Source organism: Chiloscyllium plagiosum, unplaced genomic scaffold, assembly GCF_037043375.1.
Source record: "Chiloscyllium plagiosum isolate Xiang-an unplaced genomic scaffold, Cpla_swu_hap1 HiC_scaffold_6, whole genome shotgun sequence".
In the NCBI taxonomy this organism is placed as follows: Eukaryota; Metazoa; Chordata; class Chondrichthyes; order Orectolobiformes; family Hemiscylliidae; genus Chiloscyllium; species Chiloscyllium plagiosum.
Window position 1 is genome coordinate 12,972,246 of NW_028270144.1, and position 26,635 is coordinate 12,998,880.

Sequence of the window (26,635 nt, forward strand, 5' to 3'; positions counted from 1 at the left end):
GGAGAGGGAGGGGGAGTTGAAGTGTTCAGTCATGGGGTGGCGGGGTTCGTGGGTATGGGTGTCCCAGAGATGTTCTCTGAAATGACTCACAAGAAAGCGTCCTGTCTTCCCGATGTAGAGGAGACCACATTGGGTGTAACGGATGCAGTGGATAACATTGGTAGATATGGAAGGATCCCCTGGGGCCTTGGACAGAGGTGAGGGGAGTGGTGTGGGCGCAGATTTTGCACTTCCTGCGGTGGCAGGGGAAGGTGCCAGGAGTGGTGTGTGGGCTGGTAGGGGGAGGGGGTGGGGTCAAACTGATGAGGGAGTCACAGAGGGAATAGTCTCTCTGGAACGCTGATAGGGGTGGGAAGGGAAATATATCTCTGGTGGTGGGTTGTGCTTGGAGGTGGCGGAAGTGGCGGAAGATGATGCGTTGTATGCGGAGGTTGGTGGGGTGGAAGGTGAGCACAAGGGGGTTTCTGTCCTTATTGCATTGGGAGGGGTGGAGTTCAAGGGTGGTGGTCCATGTTCCCCTTGCCCTCACATTATCCCAGTCCCACACCTCCAACTCGGCATCCCTCTCCTGACCTGTCCATCACTCCCCTCTCTGACCTATCCCCTTCTCCCTCACCTTCATCTACCTATTGCTTTCTCAGCTACCTCCCCCCAACCCACCCCCCTCCCATTTATCTCTTAGCCCCGACCCACAAGCCTCATTCCTGATTAAGGGCTTATGCCCAAAATGTCAATTCTCCTGCTCCTCGGATTCTGCCATACTACACATAGAGTCAGACAGCACAAAAACAGACCCTTCAGTCCAACTTGTCCATGCTTCTCAAGATTCCCAAACTAATCTAGGCCCACTTGCCTGTGTAGTCGAAAGTGTGTGCTGGAAAAGCACAGCAGGTCAGGCAGCATCCGAGGAGCAGGAGAATCGACAGTTCGGACATTAGCCCTTCATCAGGAATAGGTCCAAATTGTGTTGGTCTGAATATAGTCTGAAGTCCATGTGGGATCAGTCGGTTCCGCAGGCAGGCGCCGAGGAAGGAGATGTGACTTTGGTAGCTAGCCTGCTTTAGGACATGGTTGAAAAGATTTAGGACAGAGAAGATGACCGGAGTGAGGGGGAGGGGGGCGGGTGCAGTGAGAGAGGGACTCACTAAGATCCTTGTGGAGAGAAGAGGAGAACTTCTTCAAGGTAGGCATCCTTGGAAGAGGCTTCGCAGTAAAGTTAAAATCAACTAGGAGAAAGTGAGGACTGCAGATGTTGGAGATCAGAGTAGAGACTGTGGTGCTGGAAAAGCACAGCAGGTCAGGCAGCATCCAAGGAGCAGGAGAATCGACATTTCAGGCACAAGCCCTCCATCAGGGCTTGCCTGTATCCCTCTATACCTTTTCTATTCATGTACCTGTCCAAATGTCTTTTAAATTTTGTAACAATACTTGCATAAATGAACATATCATTTGGAATAATTATCTCAACTTTTCAGTTCCTTTTGTTGTCCAATAATTCATGATATTACAATGTAAATTTTAACAAAAGCTTAAGAAAACTTAATTGATTCTTATTAAATAATACGAGTGTTACTGCTTTCCCCAAAGCAGTGAATTTTCTAATTTCTCAAACTCCACATCTTTGATCAACATCTTATCTATGCTTCTATTTTCTCTTTTTCTGACTCTTCATAGGTGGAGTGCCTTGTGACTTTTTACATTAAGTATATTATATATGTATATTATATTTTTGTTATGTAGTTAAGTGTGTCAGCAAATGCAACCCACAAAAAAAATCAAATTATTGATCAGCAAAATAAAACCTGCCTGTCTTTCTTCCTAAAATCACTTAGCATTTGAAAAGAGGGAGCGGTCTTTGGTTTTGGGTAAACGCTCATAAGAAACACTGTAGCAAGCAACGGACCTCTTCAATATCAGCTTCCAACCCAGTAGCTGTTAACTGAGCCAAGGTGACACATGATAATACCATAAACTACTGCTGAGATAGAGTTATGGCTCAGTGAGCAGTACTCTTGCTTCTGAGTCGGAAGGTTGTGTTCAAGTCGTAGTTCAGGAGTATAACATAAAAATCAAGTGACGCCTTGCAGGAACTCCCTATTAACGTGTTTTTTTGCAGCACAGTGTCCAACATTGACCATTTTTGGCACTATTCCAGATTTAAACTTTGAACAGAATTTGGAACCATTGTGTCAATTTCAAATGCACATTATGGTGTGAGCAGTGCTTCATGTGATCATGATGTAGAAAAGCAAGTACAAAAATTTCTCCACAATGACCAAACATTCCAGGTCCCTGACCTTTGGGTCCCATTACTCCAATCTATGGGTTGGGCCTCATCCCACAAAATTAACATTTATATGTATAATATGATAGCAACATAGTCAAATGATAACAACGTGTTTCCATTGAAATTTAAAATTGCCATATCAGCTTTGTCAGCAAGAAGGATAGTTGTAGATAAACAAGTGCTTATCAATACTTGAGTGATGTTTCCCTTTTCTTTGCCATTTGAGCAGAGACATTAATGTGTTTAAAATGGATACAACTTTCAATAAAATAGCAGGGGAATATCACACTCATAACTCTTGTAACTTGGTTCATTATCCATTTTTTCCTGGTATTCTGTATTTACTTTCCTTCTATGTATTGCACCTTGGGCCATTTCTTGCATCGAAAAACCACTGTACTGAATTAAAAATTGTTGATGTTATTGCTATATGTTTGCCAGCAGAAACTAGATGAGAAATTATGCAGCCTCAGGGAGGTACCAACTGGGAAAGTTCTGAGGTTGCCAGTAAGTAAACATTAGACAGATGTTATTGCCTATGTTCCTTTGCTTTATCCAGTAAGCAGAATAGAAGCAACACTCAAACTGACTCTTAGAGCTATGACATTAATTGGTTCCTGTTCCTTCCCCAATTCTGGCAAATAAAAGGTGACCTTCAATAAAACAATGAACAAACAAAATAACATAAAATTAGTCATTAATGCACTCCGAATCATACTCTATAAACATAATTTTTGTATGTTTGTACAATATTTGCACGGGGCCATAAAGTTGGACCAAAACCTTTATGTGTCCAAAGAACAGTCATTTGTGGAGTGGAAACATTAACGCTGTTTCTCTCTCTATAGATGCCGCCAGACTCACTGAGTTTCTCCAGCACTTTCTGTTTTTATTTTAGATCCACGTTTTGCTTTAATTTAACAATTACAATTTAATCTGCCATCTGTCATGACAGTTTTGTACACAGGTACCAACATTGCTGAAAGAAAGAAGATGGTGAATGTGACATCTTGCATTTCAATCTTTTTTGTTTGCTTTGGGAATTGGCACAAGTCCATTCAGTCAGAAATTCATACATCTTATAAGTTTGGTTTCCTTAATTTGGATCAAAGAATCATGTCTCAACAGATAATGACAATGGGTATTTGCATCATTTGTAACCCTCAGATGCTAATTCCAAACACACATCGTGTCATATGGGGAGGTACAACATTCAACATGAAAGCCCCTCATGAGATCATTTTTAGACAGTGCTTTTTTTTTGGAGGTGGGATTGTTATTGGTCTCCAATTAGATTTGTGGAAGAACTCTCCAAGCTTTTGCTGTTCTTCCTTTCCCTCACACTTAATGTTTCTACTTCAGAAACTCCTGCACAGAAGCTATTTTTTTGTTTTAAGACACAAAACTAATTTGAAAGCAAAAGTGTTATGTTAGCTTGGAAGAAAAGCCAATCAAAAGTAAAGGTTTGTCACTATTTAATGGTATGCAACCTGCTCCTTTGTGATTGTACCTGTGTGTGCCCCTTGATTGTGTCTATGAGTATACATTCGAGTGTTTTTTTTATCTATCAGGTATAAAGGATAATAAGCATTATTTCCTTTTCTTTGAAAACTGAAAAGAAAACCTGCCTGTGTGTCTTTTACAGTCTTAAACAGTTAAGTATGAATCAGATTTACAAATAAATTCTTTTCAAACATGTGTTATGGTCTGATAGAAGGACAGGAGAACCATGCAATTCCCATTTACCTGGGCATACAAGCAGTAGCAAGATTCAAAACATTATTGTTAGTGACTGAAATTGGCCAAGCTTCTCCTTGACAATCGCCATTCTGGGCGATTGACAACTCTGGTGAAAAGCATAAGATTTCTCTTTTTCGCGAGATGAGGACATGTCAGATCTGATTGGTAACAGCGTCCAATAATTCCAAAACTATTGGATTTGAGGGATAAAAACAATTACAGTGTTTTGTTTACAAGAAGTGATTTCCACACATAAAACAGAGAGTAAGAGGTTTCATTTGTAATGAGTTTAAGTGCTCTCTGTAGTTTTCACATTGGATTGTATATGCAGTATAATATGTCGAGTCATAGAGTCATACAAGATGGAAACAGACCCTTCAGTCCAACCAGTCCATACCAACCATACCCTCAAATTAACCTAGTCCCATCTGCCTGTGTTTGGCCCATATCCCTCCAAACATTTCTTATTCATGTACTTATTCAAACATCTTTTTAACATTACAACTGCATCACTTCGTCTGGTGGTTCATTCTACACACAAACCTGTCTGTGTAAAATAGTTGCCTCAGATGTCTTTTTTCTACGTAAAATATGCCCCTAGCCTTGAAATCTCCTAACCTTGGCAAAAGACATCTCCCATTCATCATATTTATATACCTCATGAGTTTATAAACCTCTAAAAAGTCAATCTCAACCTCCAACGCTCTAATGAAAGAAGTTCTAGCCTATTAAGCCTCTCCTTATAACTCAAAACCTCCACATCTGGTAACATCCTGGTAAATCTTTTCTGAATCCTCTCCAGCTTATTAATACCCTTTCTATAACAGGGTGCCCAGAATAGACACAGTATTCCAGAAGAGGCCTCATCAATGTCCTGTACAACTGCGACACGACATCCCAACTCCTATGCTCAAAGGTCTGAGCAACAAAGGTGTGCTAAACACCTCCTTAAACACCTCCTTACACACCTTGTTTATTTGTGATGGGAGAAAGTGAGGACTGCAGATGCGAGAGATCAGAGTCGAGAGTGTGGTGCTGGAAAGCACAGCAGGTCAGGCAGCATCCGAGGAGCAGGAGAATCGATGATTCGAGCATAAGCCCTTTCTGATGAAGGGCCTATGTCTGAAACATTGATTCTCCTGCTCCTCAGATGCTGCTTGATCTGCTGTGCTTTTCCAGCACCACACTCTTGACTCTGTCTGCATGTGATGCAAACTTCAAATAATTATGTATCTGAACCCCTCGGACTCTCTTTTCTACAGCATTACCCAAGGAGAAAGTGAGAACTGCAGATTTTGGAGATCAGTTGAAAAGTGTGGTGCTGGAAAAGCACAGCAAGTCAGGCAGCATCCAAGGAGAAGGAGAATCAACGTTTCAAGCATAAGCCTTTCATCAGGAATGTGGGCTGGGGGGTGGGGGGTGCGTTAGTGGGTGGTGGAAAGGGCTGATAGATAAATGGGGGGGCTGCTGAGGGGAAGGTAGCTGGGAATGCTATAGGTGGATGAAGGTGGAGGCGGATGGTGATGGGTCGGAGCGAAGGATGGAGCGGATAGGTGGGAAGGAAGATGGACACATCGGAAAGCTCAAGAGAGTGGGGTCGAATTGGAGGGTTGGATCTGGGATGAGGTGGGGGGGGTTCAGGAGATGAGGAAACTGGTGAAACTGATGTTGATGCCGTGTGGGTAGAGGGTACCTATGTGGAAGATGAGGCATTCTTCCTCCAGATGTCAGGTGGCTAGGGTTTGGTGGTGGAGGAGGCCTAGGACTTGCATGTCTTTGGTGGAGTAAGTGGTTGGCTACAGGGTGGTGGGGTTGTTTGGTACGAGTTTATCACTCAGCACCCCCTGCCCCCACCTTCATCCCCACCTCCCCCAACATTCCTGATGCAGGGCTTATGCCTGAAATGTTGACTCTCCAGCTTCTTGGATAATGCCTGACCAACATTACCTAAGGCCCTACTTCTAATTGTATAAGACTGCCCTTGTTTGTTTTACCAAAATGCAATACCTTACATTGATCCAAATTAAACTCCACCTGCCACTCCTCAGCCCATTGACTCAATTGATCAATAAACTAGAAGAATTGGTGTGTATTGGATTATATATCCAATTAATGTATTTAAATCTATGTTGTGATCCTACCAATGATACATATATCTAATCCTGGGAACAAAGATTGACAACTCTACTTTCCTTTACATGTTTACATTCCTCGTCTTTCTTCTTCTAAGGAAGTGGCCCCAGTGTTGGACTATGTGTACAATGCGCAATCTGGCCAATAAGACTGCAGTAGCAGCACAGAAATTAAGCACAGTTCATAGTAATCTTCAGGACTCCCAGCAATAGGAGACAAGGAGCATAACGCTGACATCCTCCAGGCAGACAGAACAGACCAACAGCAAAGAGTTGACTTCCTTGATGGTACAGACCTGCAGGGTATAATTGGGTGTACAGAGAACAAAGCAAATGATCAAAGAGCTAGTACTAAATTAAATACTGGAGAAGACATAGTCATAGAGATGTACAGCACAGAAACGGACACTTCAGTCCACTTCGTCCATGCTGACCAGATATCCTAAATTAATCTACTCCCATTTGCCAGCTATTGGCCCATACTCCTCTAAACCCTTCTTGTTCATATACCCATCCAGATGCCTTTTAAATATTATAATTGTACCAGCCTTCCTCTGGCAGCTCATTCCATACATGCACCACCCTCTGTGTGAAAACGTTGCCCCTTAGATGCCTTTTATATCTTACCCTCTCACCCTAAACCTGTGCCCTCTAGTTCTGAACTCCCCCACCCCAGGGAAAAGACTTTGTCTATTTATCCTATCCATGCCCCTCATGATTTTATAAACCTCTATAAGGTCATCCCTCATCCTCTGACACTCCAGAGAAAATAGCCCCAGTCTGTTCAGCCTCTCCGTTTAGCTCAAACCCTCCAACCCTGGCAACTTCATATGAATTATTTTAAACATTATGCCACGGTTAAGTTCAGGAACCATTTAAACTCTGGGGCTCGGGACAAACAGGAATTAGAGTAGGGGGCCAGATGCACACTATACTTTGTTCCAAAGGAAAGGAGATTACAGAGACACTGAGTGCACTTTGTAATTATTGCAATTCTTTTATGAAGTGGAGCTTCTTGCTGTTGCTTTATGCATTTTTTGCCTGCAAACCACCACTACAGATAATGCTGTTTTTAGCATACAATGGGATTGGGAAGAACCTCAATTTCTCCTGAAACTGAAGCTAGAATTGATGGAAAATTAAGCTACTAAGAAAGGAGGTTGTAAGCCATCAGTGGATGAAAGAATATAGTTGTGCAGAAAAAGTAACCTGCACACAAGTCATTCATTGACCTAAATCTGCAACTTTGAAACATCCATATCTTTTCATTCCCGAGACATTGTTCCTGAAAATCCACCTATTTCCATCTGTACTTTCTTGAAAAAGCTAAAGATGTGATGAACTTGTTCTCTATACTGCATAAGACCTGTTCAGAAGATGAAGCAGCAGTAAACTACAGTCACAGTTGCAGGAAAAAGACCCTCCTTGAGTTAATAGTCAGATCTGCCAGGAAGCAAGAACATATCTATGTGTTAGTTCAAACAGGAATAAAGCAAGTGAAACTTCAGGACATTTTTACAACCAATATCCAGGATTATTGGAGCTAGATGGACATGCAAGGGAGAGTGCTCGGAGCTTTAAAATATATCCAGGAATATTGAAGCTTTAGTCAGGTGGATTGGGCCTCAGAAGCCAACTGAGTGCTCGATATAAGAGCAGAAGAAATAAGGGCAGGAGTAGGCCATCTGGCTCTTCGAGCCTGCTCCACCATTCAATAAGAGCATGGCTGATCTTTTCGTGGATTCAGCTCCACTTACCCTCCACTCACCATAACCCTCAATTCCTTTACCATTCATCTATTTTTTTTTAGATTACTTAGATTACTTACAGTATGGAAACAGGTCCTTCAGCCCAACAAGTCCACACCGCCCCGCCGAAGCGCAACCCACCCATACCCCTACATTTACCCCTTACCTAACACTACGGGCAATTTAGCATGGCCAATTCACCTGACCTGCACATCTTTTGGACTGTGGGAGGAAACCGGAGCACCCGGAGGAAACCCACGCAGACACGGGAAGAACATGCAAACTCCACACAGTCAGTCGCCTGAGGCGGGAATTGAACCCGGGTCTCTGGCGCTGTGAGGCAGCAGTGCTAACCACTGTGCCACCGTGCCGCCCACCAATCTATCTTTGCCTTAGAAACTTTCAACGAAGTAACCTCAATTGCTTCACTGGGCAGCAAATTCCATAATTGCAATTGTGCAGCAATCATTAAGATATTTGGAAAAAAAAACCCTCAGTCCTGAGCAAAGACCCAGCAAGAAGTATCATAACTTAGAGAAGTTAATATGGAATTATTTTCCAGATGGAATTAGATCTTTAATTCCAAAGTGGATCATGTTCATATTCAATGTGCAAAAAGATGTTGATCTGTGTAGATAATCGCTGGAGGTTGCAAGAGAAACACATCAGCAAGCTATTAGTCTCTAGAGAGGATTTTCAACCTGTGTTACAAGCCAGATTATTGATCTTGTGGAGAAACAGAATACCATCAGGAAGTTTAAAGTTGATCACCGGATGAGTTTGTAACCTATCAAGTTGCAACAAGAATTGGAATAGCTTACTTACTTTGGTGAAAGTATCAACCTAGAATTCCAGTTGTTTTCAGTTAAACAGCACAACTGAGCCTTGCAGGCTCAAAGTGGAAAATTTGCAAAAAGATTTTCAAAATTCTCGGTCAACTAGCATTCTCACCGAAGAAACACAGCAGAGAGATATTTTAATGGACAAAAGGTCTCGTTGAGACAACAATGTCCTGAACTCAAAAATCACATTGAATCCCCAGCTAAACAAAACTCTCTGCTACAGATTGATGTCCTAGTCTTTCAAAAAAAACCAGCGAGAGAGAAAATAATAATCATCAGTCCATTATTACTGACCACAGATTGGTTGCAGAAGGAAGGTGGCTTTTCCAGTGGGTCTACAAATCAAAATGTAACACAAGAGGTTGCCATTGGTCTTATGTTGGCAGTTAGCAGTCTGCTCTCCGAGATAACACAGTCCTACATTCACACAGAGTCCCTTAGGAGGTTCTTCTTGTACCTCAGAAGGCTAAGTGTTGGCTTTATAGAGATTTATAAAATCATAAGGGACATGGATAAGGTGAAAAGTCAAAGTCTTTTCTCCAGGGTGGGGGAGTCCAGAACTAGTGGGCATAGGATTAAGGTGAGAGGAGAAAGATTTAAAAGAGACCTAAGAGGCAACTCTTTCACACCAGAGGGTTGATGCGTGTATGGAATGAGCTGCCGGAGGAAGTGGTGGAGGCTAGTACAATTGCAGCATTTAAAAGGCATCTGGATGGGTATATGAATAGGAAGGGTTTAGCGGGATATTGGCCATATGCTGGCAAATGAGATTAAATTAATGCATGCACGAGTTGAGCCAAAGGGTCTGATTCCATGCTGCGCATCTCCAAGTGATGCTCCTATCGACAGAGAGAGAAATTCCTTTCTAAAAGGAGAGAAGCCTTCATCTCCTCCCCTCTAGTTTAATCTTGATAACATCTTTCATTCTTAGCTATTCATCAATAGTGCAGAAGAAATAGAGAAAAGTGGAAAAGTCACTTACTTGCCTTCATTTTCAGGATGCTCTGATTGTGCAAGTTGTCCTGCGAGTCAGTTTTTCCTTCATTGGTCTTCATCAACACTAGATCCAAATCTTTATAGAGTCGTAGAGATGTTCAGCACAGAAACAGATCCTTTGGTCAAGTTGCCCATGCGAACTCGATATCCCATCCTGACCTAGTCCCGCTACTAGCCTGTATCCCTCTGGACCCCTCCTATTCAGAAACCCATTCAGATGCCTTTTAAATGTTGCAAATGTACCAGCCTCCACCACTTCATCTGGCAGCTCATTCCATACATGTACCACCTTCTGCGTGAAAAAGTTGTCCCTTAGGTCCCTTTTATATCTTTCCCCTCTCACCCTAATACTATGCCCTCTAGTTCAGGACTCCCCCACCCCAGAGAAAATACTTTGTCTATTTATCCTATCCATGTCCCTCATGATTTTATAAACCTCTATAAGGTCACCCCTCAGTCTCCGACGCTCCAGGGAAAACAGCTCCAGCCTATTCAACCTCCTCCAAGTCCCTCCTCCCTACCTTTTATCTTAGCCTGCTGGACAAACTTTCCTCATTCCTGAAGAAGGGCTTATGCCCGAAACGTCCATTCTCCTGTTTCCTGGATGCTGCCTGACCTGCTGCGCTTTTCAAGCAACACATTTTCAGCTCTATTCAACCTCTCTCAAAAGCTCAAGTCCTCCAACCCTGGCAACATCCTTGTACAGAAGAACCTCAATTATCCAAACAACAACTATCTGAAAATCAGATTACCTGAAGGAGATCTCGAGGTCCCGATAGAAACATTACATCAAACACGTGTTTCCAACAGTGATCGTGTCCTTTGTTTACAATGATTAAACAGGCACTGTCTTCAAATGACTGACTTCCCGCTCGCTCTCTCCTCCCACACTTTCCCTGGAGTTCTACACAGGGGTGTACCCTAGACCTCCCCTTCCCACATAATCTCTCCAACATTGTCCTGTACGTGGTAAAGGTGGAACATGTCAAAAAGTTGCAGTAAAAAGTGTGTGTGTGCGCCTGTGTGTGTGTGCATGTGCATGCGCCTGTGTGTGTGTGCGTCTATGTGTGTGTGTGTGCGCGCATGTGTGTGTGTGCATGTGTGCGCGCGCATGTATGTGTGTGTGTGTGTGTGTGCTATTTGGAGACATACCCCACAAAGGAAACTGCACCAGTTTTGTTGCTGGTGTCCAGTCCAGCTGCCCTGGAGAAGGAGTGGGTATGTACAGGGTTGGGTGAGGGGCACGGTGTTAGACGGGGTTGGGGGCAGGGTTGCGGATGGGGTCTCACACGCTGTGTGCTGCTGCAGTCTCCTGAAGGAGGAGCAGACTTTAAAAACTCCCAGCCCCAGAGGAAAGGCATTTAATCGTTTAACCGAATAATCGATTATCCGAATGGAATAGTGCTCGCGCATCATGTTCGGATAATCGAGGTTCCCCTGTAAATCTTGTCTGAACCCTTTCAAGTTTCACAACTTCTTTCCAATAGGAAGGAGACCAGAATTGCACACAATATTGTAAAAGTGGTTTAACCAATGCCTATACACCTGCAACATGACCTCCCAACTCCTATATTCCATGCTCTGGCCAAGAAAGGAAAGCATATCAAACATCTTCACTGCACTATCTACCTGCGACTCCACTTTCAAGGAGCTATGAACATGCACTCCAAGGTCTCTTTGTTCAGCAACACTCCCCAAAATCTTACCATTAAGTGTATAAGTCCTGCTAAGGTTTGCTTTCCCAAAGTGCAGCACCTCACATTTATCTGAATTAAACTCCATCTGCCACTTCTCAGCCCATTGGCCCATCTGGTCCAGATCCTGTTGTAATCTGAGGTAACCCTCTTCACTGTCCACTACACCTCCAATTTTGATGTCATCTGCAAACTTACTAACTATACCTCTTATGTTCGCATCCAAATCATTTACATAAATGACAAAAAGTAGTGGACACAGCACCAATCCTTGTGGCACTCCACAGGTCACAGGCTTCCAGTCTGAAAAACAGCCCTCTACCCCCATTCTCTGTCTTCTACCTTTGAGCCAGTTCTGTATCCAAATGGCTAGTTCTCCCTGTATTCCATGAGATCTAATCTTGCTAACCAGTCTCCCATGGGGAACCTTGTCGAACACCTTACTGAAGTCCATATTGATCACATCAACCATTCTGCCCTCATCAATCCTCTTTGTTATTGCTTCAAAAAACTCAATCAAGTTTGTGAGATATGATTTCCCATGCACAAAGCCATGTTGACTATCCCTAATCAGTCCTTGCCTTTCCAAATACATGTACATCCTGTCCCTTAGGATTCCCTCCATCAACTTGCCCACCACCGATATCAGGCTCACTGGTCTATAGTTCCCTGGCTTGTCCTTACCACCCTTCTTAAATAGTGGCACCACATTAGCCAACCTCCAGTCTTCCAGCACCTCACCTATGACTATCAATGATAAGGCCCAACAATCACTTCTCACAGAGTTTGAGGGTACACCTGATCAGATTCTGGGGATTTATCCACTTTTATGCATTTCAAGACATCCAGCAATTCTTCCTCTGTAATATAGACATTTTGAAGATGTCACTATGTATTTCTCTACATTCTATACCTTCCATGTCCTTCTCCACGGTAAACACTGATGCAAAATACTCGTTTAGTATCTCCCCCATCTCCGGCAGTTCAAGCACCATCATTTTCAGAGGCTGTCATCCCACCCCATCAATCAGTCAGCGCTCTGAGAAAATGACAAGAGATTGCGTACATCCTTCATGTCTTCCAAGAGGACTGTGATTCCTGCTGGGAATTAGTTCCCAGTGCAAGAGATTTGTAGGGACTGGAGAGTAAGAAAAGCAGAGAAAAGTGGTCAGTATTGATGAGTGAATACTAATAGTGAAAAGGTCTACTGAAAATGAACTTGAAGGGAAAGGTAAAGTAGAGGAAACTGTTTTACTTGGGTGTTGCTTCTGAACATGCGAAAGAGGAGCTATGCAATCGTGACATCAGCTCACATGGAACAGGCTCCAAGTAAGGTATGGAAATGTGTTGCTGGAAAAGCGCAGCAGGTCAGACAGCATCCAGGGAACAGGAGAATCGACATTCAGGAAGAAGGGCTTATGCCCGAAACGTCGATTCTCCTGTTCCCTGGATGCTGTCTGACCTGCTGCGCTTTTCCAGCAACACATTTCCAGCTCTGATCTCCAGCATCTGCAGACCTCACTTTCTCCTCCAAGTAAGGTATACCAACCACTGGATAGAGTTATGTGACGTACAGCCTGTGGCTGTTCATTCACAAGAGTATCGATCCTACCTCAACACACTGACTAGCTCTTATCCCTTCTTTGATGCTTGTAGAATACTTCCTGTATTCAAGTTGTGGCGAACTCTCTCAATTACCACAGCGATCACCCTTCAAAAGGACATCATTAGATGTAAAGTACTTTGCAACGCCAGTGGTTATGTGAGTTACAATAAAATTATAAGGCTTTTATTTGAGAATCTACGGGTGTCGGGGACTTTCCCCCTACTTCTCTCAGATCAGCTGTTTGGTTAAATTTTCCAACTGGAACATTACTACTTTGGCAGTTCTTCATGGAAAAAACGGACCAGTGTTTTTTTTTCTCTATTTTGCCGTGAGGGATCCATGATGGCACAGCATCCCACAAAGATTTTTCCTAAAGACCATAAATAAAAAAAAACTTTAAAACGGCAATAAGTGAATATTACTCGGCTGTCAGAATTTTGCATTTCTTTTCACCTTCCTATGTTGATGGTGCTGGAAAGAGGTATTGAAGAAAAACAAAATTGCATTTATATAGCGCCTTTTGTGACTGAAAATGTTGCAAAGCACTTTACAGACACTTTTGATGTATCGTTATTTTTGTAATGTTGGAAAAACGACAGCCAAATTGCTCACAGCAAGGTCCAATGAACAGCATTGTGCTAATGAATAGATCATTCATTTTAGTGTTGTTGGTTGGTGGATAAATATTGACAAGACACCAGGAAAATCTCCCCTGCTTCCCTTTGAAATACGAACAATGATCTTTTATGTTCACATTAAAGGATAATTAGGGCCTCCGTTTCACATCTCATACAAAAGATGGAAATTATACATTGGCCTAGGAATATAACAGCTGAAAATGTGTTGCTGGAAAAGCGCAGCAGGTCAGGCAGCATCCAAGGAACAGGAGAATCGACGTTCGGGCATAAGCCCTTCTTCAGGCTTATGCCCGAAACGTCGATTCTCCTGTTCCTTGGATGCTGCCTGACCTGCTGCGCTTTTCCAGCAACACATTTTCAGCTCTGATCTCCAGCATCTGCAGTCCTCACTTTCTCCTAGGAATATAACAGCCAGTTAATTACTTTTAATGATGCAATCATCATTGTCATAGGATGCAGTGAGTAGGGCAAACTGAATTGCTGGTACAGAAAACTGGCATGGACTCAACTGACTGAATGGCCTCCTTTAATTCCAGATCAATTCTGTGCAGGGACAGACAGCAACTAATGTAAGCACAGGAAGATGCCACAAATAACAATGTGAAATCTGACTGGCCGGTCTGTTTGTGCTCATTTCTGGGTTGACTGTATTGCCCAACACAAAATACCCTCTTCATCCTCAATTATGATTACATATCCCAGATTTATATTTAAATCTTATATTTACCACCGAATCAGACAGAGCCCCACGTTAACCCAACAGACGGCCCCTCTAACACTCCAGCATTTCCTCAGGTCTGAGGTGCTTCAGCACAGTTTACAATTGCAAGTCTTAGTAGAATCCTAGAGCCTTCAGATTCTGTGGTGTAAGTACTCTGACTTCAGCTTGATTTGAAATTATCTAACACAACATAAAGCACTACTTATGTAACTTTGTATTGATGCCATGCTGTAGCTACTGATTTGTATCTATGGAACACACTGCACAGCCCCTCAGGGTAAACTTATCCTGCTGGGTTGATATTCCTCCCAAGTTGGAGTATGGCTAGTTGTGAAAAATCTCAATGTGTTTATGTATGGCAACATACAAAGTCACCATTGTCCCAGTTCATGTTATTAATGTTCAGGCAAGTATACCCAATATCCTGACCAACATTTTTTCCTCAATTTGACATTCATCTTTTATCTGTTGTGAGGTTTAATTGCTTTTAAATTGGTTGCTGCACTGGCTATAATACAATGCTAGTGGCTATGTTTATCTTCAAGTTAGCATATAAATTGGGTCACAATATCATACAGTTTAGGTTAAAATGCTGTGTTTTAATACAACCACAATATCAAGCTTTGCAATTATCATTACAAGTGGTCACTCTCTTATACGATGGGCTCCAAGCTGTAAGTAGCTCATTATTATAAAGGCAGGACCTTTTTAATAACTCAGCCTATATCAAGTTTCCTCCCATATGAACAATGCCAAAAATAAACGCAATGTATACAATCAGTTTCTTCACATCAAATGGCTGCATCAGATGAGGCATTTACCGTCATGGGAACTACATCAAAGAGCGTTACAGAAAAAAAAAACATGGCTCTGGATGAGGCATCAGTATCTTCACATCAATAGGCAGTTCAGGGAGTTGCCTTTAGTATGTGATTCAGTCAGGAGTGAGGGAGCTATCATGAATTCTGGCTTTATGTAGTACCTTAGGTGATTGCATTTGAGCCGTGAATCTAATATGTTGAGAGTCAGGGTTTGCAGGAGAAGGTTAGAGACGTTTTCAGTGTGGCTGGTGGAACCACATGGAGAAGTAAGAAGGCTTGTCACATTCAGATCTCCTGACTTGATAAGTTGTGTCAAATGGGAACAGATGAACTCATGGAGTCATACAGAACAGAAGAGGTCCATCATGGCCATCCTGACCAATCTTTACTAATCCCATTTTTCAGCACTTCGTCCACAGCCTTGAATGTTATGAAATTTCAGGTGCTCATTTATACCCTTTGTAAAGATCGAGAGGTGACCCTGCCAGGTCCCCCCTCCCCCACCACCTCCACCAACTATTCTCCCAGGCAGTGCATTCTGCATTCCCACTGCCCTCTGGGTGAAAGACATTTTCCTTAAATCTCCATTAAACTTCTTACCTCTCACCTGACAATTGTACCACCTTGTGATTGACACTTCAACTAAGGGGAATAGTTGCTTCCTTTCAGCTTGCCCATGCCCCTCATAAACATATATACCTCAAACTGGTCCCCTCTCATCCTCCTCTGCTCTACGGAAAACAACCTGAGCCTATCCAGCCTCTCTTCTGATGAACATTATCACAACATCCCTTCAGTAGGTGGAGAGTATTAGTAAGATCTTCCAGGCCATTATGCTGGATGCTAATACATTGTCTGGAAGAGATGGAGGCAGGGTGTTGGGGAAGGGTTGCAATATGCTGCACATTGAGTAAACCATCTTGTGCATTGATAGCATCCTGACGGTAGTAGCGTTTGACATCATGAATATAGGTAAGCTCCCATGAAGGATGGGTACCTTGCAAAAGGTAGGCCTGCAAGTGAAGCAAAAGGGGACATTCAAGCTGGATTCTGAACTAGCCAGCTGGTGAAAGAGAGTTCTGCTGAGCAAGACACAATGTTATGAATGCATGCCCCATAAATTGTGGAATGTGAGAGCTGGTATATGAAGGAGCAGGTTTGGAAGATAGGGTTTTCACAGTCAGCAACACTGTAGCTTGGAAAATCTGATGGAATATTCACAGATCCAGCCTGACACACTTAGTCCTGTGGGAGGTCAAAGTGAGGAGGGTGTACTCTAGTTAGGAGACACTCACCATAGCTGGGCCCCAGTGGTTCCATTGTAGGCTAGGCTTTCCCACCCCAGCTGAGGAACCTGGGACTGCATGGATGACACATCAATAAAAATATATCATCACGTTTGTAAATTTACATGTATTCACTTGTGCCCAACCACAGCAACAACATTGAAGGCATAGAACCTAGCCATGCTCTGCAATACATGATCTTTGATGTACAAATGGAGCAAATCCTGCACCATGTGCAGGCTATGGGCAAATTCTAGGTGATTCCAATTAGGGTCAGACTTTCCTGGTGGCAAAATATTGCTATTGCATCACAGCCCATTTGCAGGATTGATACAAAATGTTGTACACTTTGCTTAAGAGTGTTTGCAGCGAGTATCTACACTCCATACAGTCAACTCGCGCCTCAGGTTCACACAACAGATTGTGCCCGCAGGAGTTTTTCAGTTTTTGTATATAGGTATCTGTGCAATGCCTTTGTCCATCAAAGGACACGATGTTGCTAAAAATGAACACTGCCTTCCTCACAGAAGGAAATGCTAACCCCCTCCCCTCTGGTTCTGGAGGAAACATTGTCATCTCTGTTGCACTTTTGTTACTTTCAGCAGGTTGGAGGACAACAGTGATTGCTCCTCAAGCAGTGCATCTCAGGATCAGCCTCTTAGAATTGGTGAAGCCCTAAATGTAAACATTCTCTTCCTGGTAGCACTCCTTGTCAACACTTAAGCTTTAACATCCCCAAGTTTCCACCTATCCCATCTGTATAAATCTTCATCTGCCAATTTAACCCTTTCAGTGACAGGCATATTGAGTAAACATGACTGATCTGGTCATCTACTGTTCTCTCACTGAAGTCAAGGTGTCACTTACAGTCAATGATTTTCCCCCTTTCCCACATTACCTCTTTCTCTTCAATTCTGTATCATCTCCTCCTCTTATGTTGACCCCTTCAGTGTAGTAATTCCCTCTTCAACCCAACATTCTAACTTCAATTCCCACAATTAAAATCCCCAGACACCCTCTCACAGCTGGAGCCCCTCATAGCTCTCCCTTTAACTTTTAGAGGACAAATCCCAATAATGACTATAGCCCAACACCTCGAGTGATTTAGTTGAGTGACCAGACCCTGACTGTGTACCTGCGATTTCCCAGCCTGATTGCACTGGACACACAAAACTGTCCGTAGCCCACTGCCTAGATGGTAGAGTGACCATGACTTGCCCAGCCAACTGACTGACTGTGCCTAAACCCCTGAACTGTTACTGGAAGCAGCCATTGACTCGCTGTGTTGGAAACACCTATCTGAAGGGCGTCTCCCTGACTTGACTGAGGACTACTCCCCTCAGACTTTGAGACACTGGTCATTTCCTTGAAGCACAAACAGCATGTGTGACGGAAGTGTGGCTACCACGTGGTGCAGGGAGAACACTGATGTAGCACAGTGTCAGGCAGCCACATGACTGACTCATGACAACCATGACAACCATGCCCAGCTTTGTGACTGTTCTAAAAGACAATACAAGACAGAAGTACTGCGAGTGTCTAAGGTCTGGCTGAGGTGTCAAAGTGCAGAAAGGTAAGGCAAAGCTGCGGTGTGTATTCAGTAGTTGCAAAGTGAGTGAGGGCTGACAGTGAGGGAGTAGCCTGAAGATGCAACTTGATCTAGTGTCTGTGTCTGTAACAGCCTTTCAATGAAAGCTGTTGGTGTGCTCCCAAGTGCAGCACTGTAGAGAGGAACTGTAATCTAAGTGGATCGAAGATAGCCCACAATGATGTACAGAATCTGGTGCAATTTCTGATGTGCATAGCAGTGGGATGAACACGATCACTGCATTGAGCATGTCCTGAGACACTAGTGACTGGTGGCTAAGATGGAAATCCGATATAGTGAGTGGAGGGTGGGAGTCACAAGGTACTGCTCTCAATTTCATTTCGGGAAGTTTTGGTGCTAGTTTCTTTCCAGTGGGTGGGAGAGTGGAATGACGTAAAATTAGGTAACAAAAGGAACGATATTGTGGTGATAGCCCATGCTCGAAGGCCTCTTGCCATTCACCGGAGAGAATCTTGTGAATATCCAACACTTGGTTGGAGAATGTGACTTCCTGAACTGCCTTGCTGGCCATCTCACTCTAATTTTCAAACTCTATCACCACAGCTCATGTCATTCAGGGGCTGGGAAGATTTAGCCCTTTAGTTTGAAATATTATGAGAACTTGATAGGTTTTTTATATAAATGTGTGTTATTTCAAACAATGTCAGCTTAAAGTCCATTCACCCTTAAAATTAACAACATCACATAAATGGACCAAATGATCCAATCAATATTGCTGACACCTTAAAGCAAATTGTCGTATAACTACAAACATTGCAAAATGGCAGTAATCCACAACTTGTCTATTGCAGTGCAATTGGAACAGGAATTTCACTTCCAGTTGGATTTCGCTATGATCCAGATCATTTTTTTGTAGTTTGTGTTTGATTATCAGTGTCACTTTGGTTTGTACATAAGCATTGGGTCAGGTAGAGGAGCCTGACACTGTCAGTGAGCATATCAGAAGAGGCGAGTCAACTCTTATTGTGCTAAGCTGTGACCTCACTGCAACACAGACTTTGGGCCTGTGCAAAGGGAGCAGGACCAATTAGGAAGCTCTTCTACAAATAGGACACTTGTGTGAATTCCACTGCCAGCTGTGGACTAATGCCACCAATTTTGTATCAGCCCCTAGTGTTAGCATTGGCAAAAGCAGAAAGCCTAGCTACCAGGCTCCACCTTTTCATTATCAATCACTCCTTGTGAGATGGCAAATGAACATACTTCTTCGCTGTGTTGGGTGAAAGGAAATCCCTATGGCAACATGGTGGCTCAGTGGTTACAACTGCTGCCTCACAGCGACAGGTTCGATTCCAGCCTTCTGCAACTATCTATGTGGAGTTTGCACATTCTCCCCATGTCTGAGTGAGTTTCCTCTAGGTACTCAATTTCGTCCCACAGTCCAAAGATGTGCAGGCTGGGTGATTCGGTCATGCTAAATTGCCCCATGGTGCCCAGGGACATGTAGGATAGGTGAATTAGCCATGGGAAATGCAGGGCTACAGGAATAGGGTAGGAGTGGGTCTGTCCTTTACAGAAGTTTGGTGCAGTCTGAACAGGCCAAATGGGCCTCCTACTACACTCTAAGGATTTTATAATTGAAGGAATATCTAGGTGATATTGCTAAACCTTTTTGCATTTGTCTTTATTGCGTCCTATGCAAAAGTAAGTTATTGGTGGTGACATCTGAATTATCTTGTCACTTCTGAGGTAATGTGTGCCAAATGTCATTGAGAGATTTGATCCATGTTTTATTTTTAAAATATTTTGTTGACCCATATAAATATATCTGAAACTTATAAACAAATGCCACTTTCCTGAAGAGGAGATATTGGCTAGAGCAGCAACAACCTGAAAGGATTGTGCACTCAGCTGGATTCGTGTTGGGAAACTTGCAGAGAGAGGCCACATAGCCCAGAAAGTAGATGGAACAAAACAATAGCATTTTTGACATCAGTCAGAGATTTTGACCCGTCTGAAGAGCAACCACCAATGTTGCCTCTCTGTTTCTATTGGAACCCCTCCTAATGATCTCCTTCCGCGAGCTGAAAACTCACCAGAAATCATCTTGACTAGTTGTGGAGGATTCTTGCAGAGGATACTTTGGAATCTACACCACAGTCTCTGCAAAAGGAATTCGGCCAGCTATAACTCTCCTAGGAAAACACCCCAGTGCTAGCGGCTGGTGTGGGCAGAATACCTTCAGAACTGTAGAACTTCATTTGAACAGTCAGCGACTTATCCTTTTGATCATGATTTTAACTATGCTTGGTGAAATAGCTAGGTAAAAACAAGGACTGCAGATGCTGGAGATCTGAGTCTAGATTAGAGTGGTGCTGGAAAAGCACAGCAGGTCAGGCAGCATCTGAGGAGCAGGAAAATCAATGTTTCGGGCAAAAGCTGTGGTGAAATAGCTGTCAGTTTCTCATTACCAAGTTACCTTTTATTTAACTTGTGCACGGTACACTTGCTGTGACCAACCAGTCGGAATCAGTCCCGTGAACTGAGGAGATTCTAAATCCCCCGATTATATTTTTTTCATAATCAAATTTCTCTCACTTTTGTTAGCTTTTCAGTCACTCGCTGTTGGTTGCTAAAATGCTCCCAGTCCTCTGGCCTAACCTTATTGCCTCTTTATGTGCCTTAGGTTTTGAAATAACTGCAGAGAGGCCAGGTCCCATCACCAAGTTGTCCTTTATTTATTAGTACACAGGCTGTAGCCAGCCAGCTGGGATTCAGTCCTCAACTGAGGAGATTCTAATCATCTCGATATACTTTTTATTCTCTTTTGTACACTGGCTGTGGCCAGCCAGCTTGAAGTCAGTTCACTGAACTGAGGAGATTCTAAATCCCCTGATTATATTGGTCAGCCAGGGTTCCCTGATTGGCTCAGGTTAACAACCCCAATCAAGGATCTCATAATCAACAAGATCAACCTGGTTCCAATCACTGTACTTGGCCAAAATATTTTAACATTAATACTCTGAAGCATTTTATTTTCTCCTGACACTTGTGTGTTAGATTTTTCTAATAGGATAGATGCGTACATGGATATTTTCATAATACAAGCCTTTTGTCAAAAATATTTGCATCTTTGTTTGAGTAGGTTTGTTTTTGGAAACAAACCTGTTGTTTCTTGTTGATTATAGAAACCTTACTGAATCATTTTTTTAAAACGTGAATCTGACAGTCAGGGGTATAATTGCCCTATCGCTAACCCTAGTTAAGTTTAAAATTTGCTGTGGCCAGTGAGAAGTGGAATGAGAAAGGGGAACAGTGTACCCCTCCAGCCTTGGTTGAAGCACTGTTTTGAATTAACGTGCAATTGGCAACATGAGAGCAGTCTCTGAGATTGGCCTATTCCCTCACAGCATATTATGGGTACTTTTTTTTTTCAACTTCATGCCTGTTTATCAAATACAAGTCAAACTGAATTGAGCACTGTGTGCCCATACTCCTGATGTGCTAACTGATTGGGCAGGATTTTTTGCTGACAGTCAGAAAGTGATCCCTATGTGTTCAAGGTTGCTGAGGTGCCCCTGCAGTACAGCGTAAGGAGAAATGCAGATTCTTCAACACTTCATCCTTTCTGAAAAGTCTGAAAAGTATATTAGCCTGGTAAAATGTATGGTAAACTTCTTCCTTATCTGCATGCGTCTGTCAGTCAGAACAGCATGAGTCACATGTAGCCAGAAGGTATTAGAACAAATAGCGTATATAGTGCTGCACAACACACAGTATGCTAGCAAAATTTGACCTATCGAGTACATTTTCTTTTTTAACTGATTTGTCATTGTTCCAGAATTGCTGAATACTGGCCTAACTGGTTCAGAAACAAACCCCTTCGGGCAGACAACATCCTGGCAGCTAAGATACAAAGACTCAGTCTCCACCTGGCCACTATAAGAACTCTTCGAAGCCCTTAACAGTTTGAAAGACAGTCAGACACTTCAGTACTACAAACATTTACCTCCTACCTGTCTTCTCAGCTCCAATAAGGGGGAAAGAAAAGTTGGCATGTGTCTAACATACCTCACTCCCACTCCTGGATGTTTATCTGATGAAATAACACAGAAATCTGTTTGCTATCTTTTTTTTTAAACTGAATGAATTCCAACCTTTCAGAAACATCACAGAGCCAACCCTGAGTCACCCAATCGAGGAAGAAACAACAAAAGTATTGGGAGCAATCCTATCTCCATCAATGGCATATTATCTCAAGGTTGTTTACCCTTCTGGCTGGGTGGAACTTGGCTCAGTGCTTGGAGTCCAGTTTAAAAGTCACTGGGTTCAAGCATGATTCCAGAAAGCTTAGTACATACCTGCAGTGCAATGTTACTGAGGGAATGCGGCACAGATCATGGGAAGGCAGTGTGGTCATGATAAAATCACTAGACTAGTCATCCAGAAACCCAAACAAATGTTCTCAGGATTAGAGTTCAGATTCCACTGTGGTTAAACTTGAATTCAATTTAAAAAAAGGAATGGGCCCAAAAACTAGCCTAATGCATCCACATAGGATTGTTGTTTAAAACTCATCTTGTTTGCTAATGTCCTTTAGATGATTAAATACACCATTCTAACCTGGTCTGGCTTACTTACTGGCTTACTGTGGATGAATCTGACAGAAACTTTCCTGTACCTCCACGCATGTCATCTACTGTATCCGTTGCACCCGATGTGATCTCCTCCACATTGGGAGACAGGACGCCAACATGTGGATCATTTCAGAGAACATCTCTGGGACACCTGCAGCAACCAACCCCATCGCCCCATGGCTGAATACTTCAACTCCCCCTCCCACTCCACCAAGGACATACAGGTCCTGGGCCTCCTTCATTGCCAAACCCTTACCACCCGAAACCTGGAGGAAGAACACCTCATATTCCGCCTTGGGTCCCTGCAACCACATGGGATAAATGTCGATTTCACCAATTTCCTCATTTCCTCTCCCCCATATTATCCCAGTTCTAAGCCTGCACTCGGCACTGCCCTCTTGACCTGTCCATCACCTTTCCCATCTATCTACTCCACTCTCCTCTCTGACCTATCACCTTCTTCCCCACCTTCATCTACCTATTGCGTTCCCAGCTACCTTCCCCCCAGTCCCAACCCCCTCCCATTTATCTCTCAGCCCCCTGGCCCACAAGCTTCATTCCTGATGAAGGCCTTATGCCCAAAACGTCAATTCTCCTGCTCCTCAGATGCTGCCTGATCTGCTGTGCTTTTCCAGCACCACACTCTCGACTCTGATCTCCAGCATCTGCAGTCCTCATTTTCTCCTTACTTGTGACCCCACATCTGCAGCAATGTGGTTGATTTTTCAGTGGCGTTTTGACAATTAGAGATAGGCAATGAATGCTGGCCTAACCATTGATAACAACGTCTCATGGGTGGAACGCTCTGCCTTTCAGAGAGAAAGGCATTCAACATCTATTGGAAAGTGCATCATTTCACTGCTTATATTTTAGCCAATATTTACTCAGTGACACCAACAGCATGGGTCCAATTCCCGTAAATGCTGAGGTTACCATGAAAACCCCACCTTCTCAGCTTTGCCCCCTTGCCTGAGGCTTGGTGACCCTCAGGTTAAACCGTCAATTGTTATCTCTCTTTAACAAATGATCAATCCTATGGTTCCCTGGGAATATCGTGACTTTACCTTGACTCCTCAATCAAAAATAGATGATTTGGTAACTTTGCTAATCTTGTTTTGTATGTGATTTTGCTGTAATATATTGGTCACTATCATTTCCTGCATAGAGCTGTCTTAATGTGGCAAAAATTATACAAATGACTCTTTGTTAAATCCCCTAACAGCCTCTTAATGCAACTTACATTCAATTCAATAGAGCCCGGTAACCAATGAAGCATTCTTGCTGAAAAGTAGGCAGACCTCTTGAGAATGTACCTACCAATACAAGTCAATAGTAGCAGGGTTTAATTAATTACTTATCACCACATAACTTGCATCTCATATTTTGATTCATCTTTGACTTTCACTTTCTCAGCAAACTTCTTTCTTGGCAAAACAATAAGTTCTTGAAAGGGGAAAAGCAAAACTAGAAATTGCTAGAAAAGGTCAGCAGGTCTGGCAGCAACTATGGCGAGAAATCAGAGTTCACGTTTCGGTTTCAGTCACTGGGAGAGGAAACCCATGCAGGCATAGAGAGAATGTTCAAACTCCACACAGAGAATCACATGAGGCTGGAATCAAACCCGGGTCCCTGGTGCTGTGAAATAGTAATGCTAATCACTGAGCCACATGTGATTACCTAGATGCTAAATTCAGATGAAAGGAGGCTGCTGGATTGACTCAAAGGAACAGGCCAGCACTAATTTAAGAAGCTATGAGGGTTTTGAGAATTTTTTTTTTGCCAGAAAGGCAGAAGAAAGGGAGAGAAGGCAGATTATCTCATTGTAGACCAAGAAACATCTCCAAAAGATTTTAAATAATTTCCCTTTTTGGGGTTCTGGATCTACAGGTTTCATGGATACCACAATGGTTTTCTTGAATGGACCTGGAGTTAAAATTACAGCCAGACCCTGAAGACATTATCATGTTCATAGTTAGAAGAAGGTTATTGTGACCATGGGATGACATCCTTGGTGCCTCAGACTTAGAACTGTGGGCTACCAGATCGGAAAGGGCAGACCAGTAGGAAAGACTCCATGCTGCATTATATCACTGGCCCACCAGGTTTCTGTAAGATGGATGGAGCTAATGTTCCACTGTAATCCAGAGGCTAACTGTATCACCCAGTTCCCAAAAGTAATAATGGTTTAATTTGTCAATACTGTTGTTCGGTACCAACAGGGGCAGATATTGCAAAGCAATTCATCAGGCTTCCCACTTAATGTGCAGAAAGCAGAGGAATGACTACACAATCCATGTTTTTTCCAGAAATCAATTCAAAGTGTTCAGTGATCACTGTTCAAAACCCCACCTACTCATTAGCACCCACACATCCTACATACAACCCTTGACTGAAAACCCATTCTCTAAACAGATTTATTTGCAAAAGATACTTTAACCCTAAAAGGCCAAGAAAAACAAATTCTTGTGTAAAGCCTGTTTCTTTGCTGTAGATCCCTTAAATGTTTTCCAAGTAATCACTAGTTCAATTGTATTTTGCTTGGTATTCTCAATTTGGGAGATGGTGAATATTTCGAACTGATGGACCAAAAGCAACAGGCAAGCAAAACAAAGTTTGCGGTCATCTGTTATAACACGGAAAGAAGACCATTCACTCCACTTAGTCTGCACCATTGTTTATTAACTATGTGATTAATCTGCTCTCGGCATATTCCAACTTCCCGTAACCCCTTTTCCTTCATTACCCTCTCAAGTCAATCTCGAATAGTAAAAGAGTTTCTGCCTTAATCTGGGTAATGAGTTCAACAGCCCCAAACTCTGCTTAAAGAAATTTCTCATCCTGTTTTCACTAAGTCTCCTATTTTTAATCTTGTATCTATGGCCTCTGGTTGTAGGCTCCCCCACTGATGGAAACTGCATGATTTATAACATCCTATCACCTGTAATTTTTGCTATTTCACTAAAGAAAGAGTTAGTTTCAGATATTTTACTTTGTGCAAAAGCAAAAGGCTTTGATATTTGAGCTCTGACATACAGTCATAGAGTCATAGAGATGTACAGCATGGAAACAGACCCTTTGGTCCAACCCGTCCATGCCGACCAGATATCCCAACCCAATCTAGTCCCACCTGCCAGCACCCGGCCCATATCCCTCCAAAGCCTTCCTATTCATATACCCATCCAAATGCCTCTTAAATGTTGCCATTGTACCAGCCTCCACCACTTCCTCTGGCAGCTCATTCCATACAAGTACAATCCTCTGCGTGAAAAAGCTGCTCCTTAGGTCTCTTTTATATCTTTCCCCTCTCACCCTAAACCTATGCCCTCTAGTTCTGGACTCCCCAACCCCAGGGAAAAGACTTTTGTCTATTTATCCTATCCATGCCCCTCATAATTTTGTAAACCTCTATAAGGTCACCCCTCAGCCTCCGACGCTCCAGGGAAAACAGCCCCAACCTGTTCAGCCTCTCCTTATAGCTCAAATCCTCCAACCCAGGCAATATCCTTGTAAATCTTTTCTCAACCCTTTCAAGTTTCACAACATCTTTCCGATAGGAAGGAGACCAGAATTCTTTTCACTCATGGGAAGTAGCCGTTGCTGGCTAAGCCAGGATTTATTTCCCATCATTAATTGCCTGAAGAATGTGGTGGTGAATCTCCCACTTGGATGGCTGTGGCCCACATGATGTAGTGAGTTCCAAGATTTTAGAACATAGAACATAGAACGTTACAGTGTAGTACTGGCCCTTTGGCCCTCGATGTTGCGCCAACATGTGAAATTAATTTGATGCCCACCTAACTTACACCATTCCATTATTATCCATATGTACACCCAATGCCCATTTAAATGGCCTTAACATTGGCGAGTCTACTACTTTTGAAGGCAGGCCATTCCACACCCTGACTATTCTCTGAGTAAAGAAACTACCCCTGATATCT